General features: G+C 41.7%; 1 protein-coding gene across 13 annotated transcripts in view; it reads left to right on the top strand.

Annotated features, from left to right (window-relative positions):
- Nucleotides 1-757: 757 nt before the first annotated feature.
- LOC144688485 (band 4.1-like protein 1) overlaps nucleotides 758-10,103 on the top strand; it is a 289,382-nt gene continuing 280,036 nt past the window's right edge. For 12 of the 13 annotated variants that reach the window (XM_078555104.1, XM_078555102.1, XM_078555094.1 and 9 more), the window contains exon 1: nucleotides 758-998. The gene's annotated coding sequence lies outside the window, so the exon portion shown is untranslated. The remainder of the gene's footprint in view (nucleotides 999-10,103) is intronic. The other variant, XM_078555092.1, reaches the window with a different exon arrangement.

The following is a 10,103-nucleotide window of genomic DNA, read 5'->3' as shown; positions in this document are numbered from 1 at the left end:
AGCACCAATGTCCATTCTGCAAGAAGACTTGGCATTTCCTATTCCCCAGAGTGTGACTTATAAAAACGTATGAATTAGGAGCAGGGGTAGGCTACTCGACCCCTCGAGCCTGCTCCGCCATTCATTAAGATCATGGTTGATCTGAACATAACCTGAACCACACATTCCTGCCTACCCCCGATAACCTTTACCCCCCTTGTTAATCAAGACGCTATCTAGCTCGGCCTCAAAAATATTCAAAGACTTTATCCATCTTATATGTATGCAAGTGTAACAGAACTCAAGGATCTTTTCGCCTCAGGTTATTTTTGTTCTATAACTATATTTTAATCAATATGCTACAAAAATCTACGCAACACATCATGTTCACCAATAAATTGCTTCACACGTCAATGCCATTTTAAAGTGCTCCTCATCTCAAGCTATTCATCAGATTATGTACACTGTAGTTTTGTTGATAAACAGTAACTTGTGATTAAGACAATTTAAGATCATAAAGGGTCCCATTCTTAATATTTATGTTATGCATGAAAGGTTCATTGTGTCTGCAGCCCCTTGCTAAGCGTCCACGACATCTGTTTGATGAGTAATATATAATTTCAGAACCTCTTCATATTGCTGGGAGCTCTTCAACGACATTACAAAACATTAACTTTGCAGCGTTTCATCACGTGGCGGAAGTCAATAGCAATTGCAGCATTTCTCTCTCTCTCTCTCATGCAGTAAGGAATTTGTTGCATTGCCGAGAAAGAATTGTGGGATTAAAGCTGGAGGCGACGCGATCTCATTGGGCCGGGCTGGAGGCGGGCGAGTGTGGTGTGTGGGGCAAACGAATCGCGCAGTCTGCCCGAGAGCTCGCATTCCGCTTTTCAGTCCCACCAGCAGCACCACACGTTACTGGAGCTGTCAACGCAGGGGTAGTGGTGACTCCTCGATCACAACGTGTTCCTCATGAACATCGCCCATGCTGCAAACCTGCCAAGCTCCTGACGCCACAGGTACTGGGTGAAACTGCATATTCTACTCATTGTGTCAATTACCTGGAGCAATCTCAGCCCGCTCTGTGAATGTCCTTCCTTTAAGAGACAATTCTGGGGATGGTTCTATTTTCAATGCAGCCAATATATGGCTATTAAGTCGCCTTATGGGCGTACAAAATACTGACTGATAGTGAGCAGGAATTGTGTGTCTTTTTTTTTAATTTAAAGATGGAAAAGCCGTGGGTCTGGCGTTGTTGCTCATTTGTCAATTACAAAGACTTCGGGTAACTTACAGCGCAATATAATCGGCATGGTCCCTCTCCAACAATCCTTAAGCCTGGTTTTGGATAAAGTAAACGATTGCGATCTCCGCCTGTTCGTTCAATCGTCCACATAACCAGCAGAATGAAGGCATTCCCTCGGCTGCAGCAGCCAGAAAGAGCCAAACGGTGTAATCACGGGGTCTGGGTGATTCAGAGGTGGGCTCGGATTGTGACCGCTGCAAAATGACTTGTTTAGCACTTTCCTACTGTGGTTCGTATCATTTGTGGGAGTTTTCTCCCCGCTCCCCAACTCCGTGCAGTGCTACGATGGGTGTGACTGTTAGGTTATAACATTCAGTGGTACCGGCAGAAACGACAGGCTCTTTGAAGCGTAGCCAGATTCTCAGGATGGGGGAAAAACAAAGAAATCTCCACCTATTAAAGTATTCCTGTTAAGCTGCTCCTCCCCGGTAGATTGTTTCAGAGATGACTGCATTATAGGAGCTAGCATCCTAAAATTACAATACCAAGTGAACGACAATTAATCCTCTTGTTACTTGAAAAATTCTGGTTTTCGTTAATTATGCCGAATGTATTTTTTTAAAAAATAGCCCTAGTGAGCAGCAGGGAGCAGCGTCTGCTTTGCTCTGACGTGCTGTCTACATAGTTACATTGTTAGTAGAAAAATGGCAACTAAAGGACTCGTAGGGAGCGTGTGAGAAATAGCGCTGCATACACTGGTATATACCTTGTAATAATTTTATATTAACATATAAAGCAAAACGGCATCTTTACACAGTGACAATAACTCCAGGATGGTGAACAGCAAATATGACTGGCGGCTGTTTGCAAGGGTTGGTGGGCCAAGTGGTAAAGGCAGAATGTAATTTGTTAATAATGATGCAGACATCAAAATGTACAATAAATCCTGAATGATATTTAGACTTTTTTTAGTGGAACACAGCTATGAAGTTTGCACCTCCCATGTGTTAGGATTAGAAAAACGAATGGTATTTATAATGGGAGGATGAATATAAACGAGATTTATTTTAATTACAGTGACTTTTTATGCATTTAAGCTGCATGTTTAGATGTGAAGCTCAGCGGGGAGTACTGCTGCATCCAGAGTCACAAGGTTATGCATACAAATTCTTTTCCAGGACTTGAGTTCATTATTTAGGCAGACACTTCAGTGCGGTACTAAGAGAGTGCTGCGTTGTTGGAGGTGCAGTGCTTCAGATGAGGCCTGCTTGTTCAATTGGAAGTGCCAAGATCTATTGGAACTATTCAAAGAAGAGCAGTTTGTTGCATGAGTCAGCATTCTTCATTTGGCCACGAGCCTCAAAATTGATTTACCATTCATTTTATTTGCTGCTTGTTGGATCTTGCTATGCACAAACTGCAAGCTCTTTTCTAAGGACAGAAGTGACTGGACTTGCTTTTAATATAGAGAATAAATTAGATGTGCAATGAGTTGTATAAATGCAAAAAGGTTGTAAGGCTTTATATGGAGCATATTCCGCTTCAAGGGAAAAAAAAACTTATGCATTTAAATTTGACAGAATTACATTTACTACTTGCCTCTTGTATTGTTTGTGCAGTTCAGATCCTACTTACTTAGAAAGTGCTTCTGGGAATATCTTTATAGTTAATCACAGCAAGCTCAGATTGTATTAAATCCAGCAGCACTTTTGTTCAGAACTAATGTACATCAAAGAATTATATGTACATGTTGCAGGTTGTTTGGTTTGCATAAATGGGGGTTATCTTTTTTTTTGCAGGGATATGAGACTTATCTCTGTATGCCCATGCCCCAGCGTATATTATAAATGATTAAATATACACTATTATGTTTACTTTTAATGAAGTGTACAATGCAATAGCAGTGGATTAAATTTCCTGGTTGTCTGCAATGTTCAGAATCATTAGGTCATTATTCTCGTAGCAGTTCCTACAGCCTTACTGGCACGGTCTGCCATTGTGTTTCTCTGCAAAAATGTGATGCAGTGAAGCTGACACTGATTATGGAAAGCACCTTAATGAATGCTTTGCGCTGTTTTCATGTAAAATTTTTATGCCTACTGCCCAGAGTTTGCAAACTTGTGGAGCTGCAGAATTACTGCTTTAATGGAGGGGCTGGGACAGAATAATAATCCTTTTTCATTCTTCTAATAATGTCAGATCTGCACATCTAAGTTCTCAATGGAGTTTGCTCCTCCCAATTTTGTATTTTTCCCATCATAGCATTCTTACCTGGTTACGGATTAACCCTCTATTATGAGGTGCATTTTAATGTATGGCAAAATCTTGTTTTTTGAAAAAAGTGCCACTAAGTTATGCTTTAGCTTCATCAGAGTCAGATCATGGTTCTTATTATGTTATCAAGAGGTCTCAATATGCTTCACAGTTAATAAGTCCTGAAGCTTTTTGTGTGTGGCAAAAATGGCAGGCATTTTGCACACAGCTAGATCTCCTGAACAGAAGCTAAGTTGAATGACTGGTTAATTTGGTCTTGGTGATTTGACTGTGGGATACTTTTTTTGTTTATTCATTCTTAGATTTTCCAGCGACACACAGTCTGTCATTTGTTGCCCATCCTAATTGCACTTGAGAAGCCTTCTTGAACCACTGCAGTCCATGTGGTGTAGGTACACCCACAGTGCTGTTAGGAAGGGAGTTCCAGGATTTTGATCCAGAGACAATGAAGGAATGGCAATTATAGCTCCAAGTCAGGATGTTATGTGGCTTGGAGGAGAACTTGCAGATGGTGGTTTTTCTATGCATTTTCTGCCCTTATTCTTCTAGGTGGTGGAGTTTGTGGGTTTAGAGGGTGCTGGCGAAGGAGCTTTGGTTAGTTGCTGCAGTGCAACTTGTAGATGGTATGCACTGCTGCCACTGTGTGCTGATGGTGGAGGGAGTGAATGCTTAATGTGATGAATGGGGTGCCAGTCAAGCAGGCGGTTTTGTCCTGGATGGTGTCAAGCTTTTTGATCATTGTTGGTGCTGCATTCAACCAGGCAAGTGGAGAGTATTTCATCGCTCACATGACTAGTAGAAGGTGGACAGGCTTTGAGGACTAAGGAGGTGAGTTATTCATTGCAGAATTCCCAGTCTCTGACCTGCCCTTGTAACCATAGTATTTATATAGTTGGCCCAATTCAGATTCTACTCAATCATAATCCCCAGGATGTTGATGGGGTGGATTCAGCGAAGGTAATGCCATTAAACATCAAGGTGAAATGGTCAGACTATTTCTTGTTGGAGATGGCTATTGCCTGGCACTTGTGTGATATGAATGTTACTTGCCATTTATCAACCCAAGCCTGAAGGTTGCATATGAGCACGAGCTGCTTCAGTATCTGAGGAGTTCTGAATTGTACTGAACATCGTGCAGCCATCAGAGGACACCCCACTTCTGACCTTATGATGGAGGGAGGGTCATTGGTGAAGCAGGTGAAGATGGTTGGGCTGAGGGCACCACCCCGAGGAACTCCTGCAACAATGGCCTGGGGCAGAGATGATTGGCCTCCAACGACCACAATCATCTTCCCTTGTGCTAGGTATGACTCCAACCATTGGAGAGCTTTCCTCCTGATTTCCATTGACTTCAATCTTGCTGGGGCTCCTTGATGCCACACTCAGTCAAATACTATCTTGATGTCAAACACACAGTCACTCTCACCTCACCTCTGGAATTCAGCTCTTTTGTCCATTTGGACAAAGGTTGTAATGAGGTCTGGAGCTGAATGGACCTGACAGAACCCAAACTGAGTATCGTTAAGCAGACTATTGCTGAGTCAATGTTTCTTGATAGCACTGTCAATGGTACGTTCCATTACTTCACTGATAATTTATAGTAGACTGATGGAGTGGTATTAGGCTGAATTAGATTTGTCCTGCTTTTTCTGGATAGGAAATATCTGGGCAATTTTCCACATTGTTGGGTAGATGCCAGTGCAGTAGCTGTACTGGAACAGGTTCTCTAGGGATGCGGCTATTTCTTGAGAAAATGTCTTCATTACTACAGCTGGGATGTTGTCAGGCCCCATAGCCTTTGCTGTATCCTGTGCCTCCAGCCATTTCTGGATTATCACGTGGAGTGAATCGAATTAGCTGAAGACTGGCACTTGTTAGACTGGGGACTTAAGGAGAAGGCTGAGGTGAATCATCCACTTGACACTTCTGGTTGAAGATGATTGCAAATGCTTCAGATGTTGGTGGGACTCAACGAACACCCATAACTTCAAATGGTTCTATGGGATCTTTTGCTTCTACTTGAACTACCAAAACAAGACCTCAATTAAAAATTTTAGTATCTTGCAGACCTTAGAGAACTCTGCAGATACTACATCATTTATTCTGTTATTGCATTGATGGTAGCAGCTTGGCCCAGGGTAGGTAGTGTTCTTGTTGCTGAGTTAGAAGCTTGATGGTTCAAGTCCCCACTCAGAACTTCAAGACATGGAAATAGGGTGATACTCCAGTTCAGCATTGAGGAAGAGCTCCATTATCAAAGGTACTGTTCTTCAGGATTAGTTAAAGATTCCCTGTGGTGCTCTGGCCAATTTTTGACCCTCCAGTGTTGCCTGTAATGTACCCAGTTGCTATTTGTGAGATCTAGCTGCCTGCAAATTGGCTGCCTCATTAACTTGTATGACAACTTCAGATCAAAGCAATTCACTATTAAGCACTTGACATTTCTTAACATGATATGGAGCACTGTAGCTGCATACATTTTTCTTTTCAAACTGTTGGGAAGTATGGAGAGTTCTGTTTTGAACCATACGGTTCATCTCATTAGGATCATCTCTTACATAAGACCATAAGATGTAGGAGTAGAAGTAGGCCATTTGGCCCATTGAGTCTGCTCCACCATTCAATGAGGTCATGGCTGATCTGATAATCCTCAATTCCGCTTTCCTGCCTTTTTCCCATAACTCTTGATTCCCTTACTGATTAAAAACCTGTCTATCTCAACCTTGAACTTAACGACCCAGCCTCTACAGCCCTCTGCGGTAAAGAATTCCACAGATTCATTACCCTCTGAGAGAAGAAATTCCTCGACATCTCTGTCTTAAATGGGCGACCCCTTACTCTGAGATTGTGCCCTCTGGTCCTAAACTCTCCCACAAGGGGAAACAACCTCTCAGCATCTACCCTGTCAAGCCCCCTAAGAATCTTATATGTTTCAATAAGGTCACCTCTCATCCTTCTAAAATCCAATGAGTACAGGCCAACTGACTCAACCTCCCCTCAAGAAAATCCCTCCATACCTAGGATCAACCTAGTGAATCTTCTCTGGACTGCCTCCAATGCCAATATATCTTTCCTTAGATAAGGGGACCAAAACTGTTCACAGTATTCTAGGTGTGGTGCAACTAGATGCACAAGTTAGAACAGCCCAGCGTAATAAAAGCATTTATAGCTTCCATATATCCATGCTGAACTACCCACTGTTATTATCTCCTAATGAATTTCAGCCTCCAGATAGGTGGGGTGCGTGTGCCAGAGCTTCTTTTCTCCTTCCACCCTTGCAAGGCTGCAATTGGCTGATAGAAGAGAGTCTTGTAGAACACTATCAGGTCAACTTATATGGCTACAGTACAAGTTTGGATAATTCTAAGTCTTGAGAAAAAAATAATTCATTTAAACTGGCAAATTGTATTGTTGAATGAGCCAAAAAAACGCTACATGAAGTCCACAATACTTTAATGAACTTGATTACGTTTAAATTATCAGAAGGTGTCACAATCACAGTAAAGTGTAGGTTTTGTTTTCAGACAGTAGAGCAAAATGCTAACCACAATGTAGCCTGAAATAGTTAGCTGTTGTGGTGTTGTATGTTATTTGTTCATTTTTTTGTGAAGCAAATGCATATATCTAAAATAAACAGGCTTTTGAGTACGTGCATAACTTCTTAACTGCATTTCAGTGACTATGTCGAAGAAGTATTATGACTTTTGCAATGCATTTCACCAATGGAATCCCAATTGCCTCGGTCAGATTCACAAAGTTACAATTTATATGTACATCGTGCATGAGATGATACCAGCACCTTTGTTCCATGTTCCACCAAAAGTACTGGCCTAGAAATTTTGTGGCAGAGTTCCTGCTTTTTGAGCACCAAACGACCTCAAGTCTCCAGTTTGTAGGCAGTGCACACTCATTACTAGCTGGAAATGGGCTTATTGCCATATTGGTGAAAGCTAAAAAATTAGTGGCCACACTTAAAGGATATAGAAGTAAGAGGCCTAATGCCCCTTTTGAGGTCCCCTTTGCAGGAAGATTGTTTGCCCTGAGGCAGATGACGTCAGAGAAACTAAGACAATATTTGATCTAATGGTCATCCCTTTGAAGGGATCACTTGTTAGGCCGCAATCAACAAGGAAACATTTGAAAATGTACTGACGTGAATGTAGGGCAGAGAAGGAGTGGTCCTCCTGACCCCACATTCAAAAAATGTAGGCCCCATTCATTTTTTCCCAGCTGCATCTGCATTGTAAGCTGTTTGCTCACTCTCTGGACCTGACGCAGAAATGAGTGCATTCAAATTTCCAGATTCTGTTGTCAATTGCAGCCTCCATGTGTGGAAGTACCCAGGTGCTCTAGTGTGTCCTCATTAACAGCATTCTGAAGTATTTAGTCGCATTCTCAGCTTGATTTGATGAATTAGAAAAGATCTACTGCGATTTTGTATTGTGTTACAGACATTCTGTTATGTACACGATCTTCTCTGTAAGCAGCACATTTTACAGTTAGATTTCATACAGCTGAGTCTTGGCAAATTCTCCAAGTAAATTCATACTATGAGTTTTTATAAGCCCCGATTAAACTTATAGGCTTTGTCAGAGTGAATTAGAATCTTGATTAATGAACTATTCATTTAATAAAATTTAATTACCTTTGTTCTAATTTGAGCCCCATTGCTTAAATTTCTGTGCTGCCTTAATATAATTGAAATTGTTTTGCAGGCAGTGCGCATTCAATAGGCTGTTTCATCTGTTGTGGGAAGTTGATGGTGAAATAACATGCGAGACATGATTCTGAACTTGCCATGTTGGATGCTGCCCCTTTATTATCAGATAAACTGGTTTATGTAAGAGCAGGGAGACTGCTATGTGAAAGACTGGATGCTTATCTCTAAGGATTAGATTTAGAATGGCAAGCCCACTGAGCGAGCAGGACTGTTTCTTGTTATGGTTCAGCCTTTCTACCACCACTTCTCTCTTGTCTCTGGGGAAGACTAATTGTTTCCATATGCTATGGTAGTTGCCCATGAACCAAACCTACACAGCTATGAGTGAGGTGTGTGTCATGGGACCAGCCATTACCCCAAAGGTTATGTGGGGTACCCAAATCATTTTCCTGTCTCCACCATGAGGAGTTAAATGTAATAGTGTCAGACCATTATATTCAAGATAAGACTTTTAGTTAGTCAACTATATTACTTGTAAATAAGCCTGAGAAGCAGTGAGATATGAGGAATCAATGGTACAGTACTTAATTCAATAAAGAATCAGTCCACAAGTGGTTAAAATATTCTATTGAGAAACTATTTCCTGTATAGTTAGACCTTCACATTGTTGACTATCATATTACGAAGTATACAAAATGTTTGTGGCAGATGCAATTCCTACATCAACCCAAAAAGTGCCGTTGATCTAAATGAGTTATCTAACGATTGGTGGAAAGGTGTTTACTACTATTTCGCATTGAATTTCAAACAAGTGAACACGACGTAATGACAAAATCACCTAAGCCTGTTTTGTTTGGTGGGATTGATGATCTCACAGTACAGTATTAATTTCAGCCAGGCTGCAACTCTTTTAAACTTCCTGCTTGGAACTGTTATTCATTTACTCGGGCTTCCATGAGCACTTTATAAACCCATATAAACACTGCACTGCAATCAAACAAGAGTTGTGTGAGACTGCTCCAGTGTCCATTCAGGTCTTGACTCTGGATTTGTACTGCAACTTTAATGTTGCAAAGTGGTAATCACAGCTTAAACACACTTAGCATTGGAGTGCTGCTTTGGACTGCATTATAGTGCTTCAGTTGGAGTTTGGTGAGAGAGGAACTTTAAAGGGTTAATTTCTATCTAAAGTTTAATCTTTCTTTAATTTAGCAACTAACTAAAAGTTGCTCTTTGGTTTGGGAATAGGTACGTTTTAGTCCAGCTTTAAAACAGGGGCAGCTGCAGCTAGTAAATTAGTTAACTGGCTTAAACAGGTTTTCAGAAACTAGATTCAGGCAGCATAAAAGCAAGCCAACTACAGTGCTGCTTTAGGCTGCATTGGAGTGCTTCAGTTGGAGTTTGGTGAGAGAGGGAAGGAGGTGATCGTTTCATTTTCTACCTTTCCTCAGTAAGAAGAGCGGCGGCCTTGGTAAGTAGGACCTGGTAAGCATTTTTTCTTCTGTCCTTAATATTCTCGAAACTAGAGAAATAAAAGTAAAGGGAATAATTTAAGGTTAAGGCAAAGCAGGGCAGCTCAGCCAAGTGGAATGCTCCTCTTGTGCAATGTGGGAGTCGGGGACACTTCCAGTGTCTAGGGCGACCACGTGTGCAGGAAGTGTCTCCAGTTGCAGCTACTTGAAATCCCTGTTTTAGAGCTGGAGCTGCACCTGGAGTCACTGTGGAGCATCCACAAGGATGAGATCTTTGTTGATGGCGCATACAGTGAGGTGGTCACACCGCAGGTAAAGAGTGCACAGGCAGAAAAGGAATGGGTGACGACCAGACAGAGTAAAAGCACTAGGCAGGTAGTGCAGGCGTCCCCTGGGTCTATCTCCCTCTCTGACAGATTTTCCGTTTTGGATGCTGCTGGGGCAGATGCATTCTCAGGGGAATGCAGCAAGA

This window comes from Cetorhinus maximus, chromosome 13 (assembly GCF_964194155.1).
Source record: "Cetorhinus maximus chromosome 13, sCetMax3.hap1.1, whole genome shotgun sequence".
Taxonomy (NCBI): Eukaryota; Metazoa; Chordata; class Chondrichthyes; order Lamniformes; family Cetorhinidae; genus Cetorhinus; species Cetorhinus maximus.
This window is presented reverse-complemented; position numbering and strand designations above follow the sequence as displayed.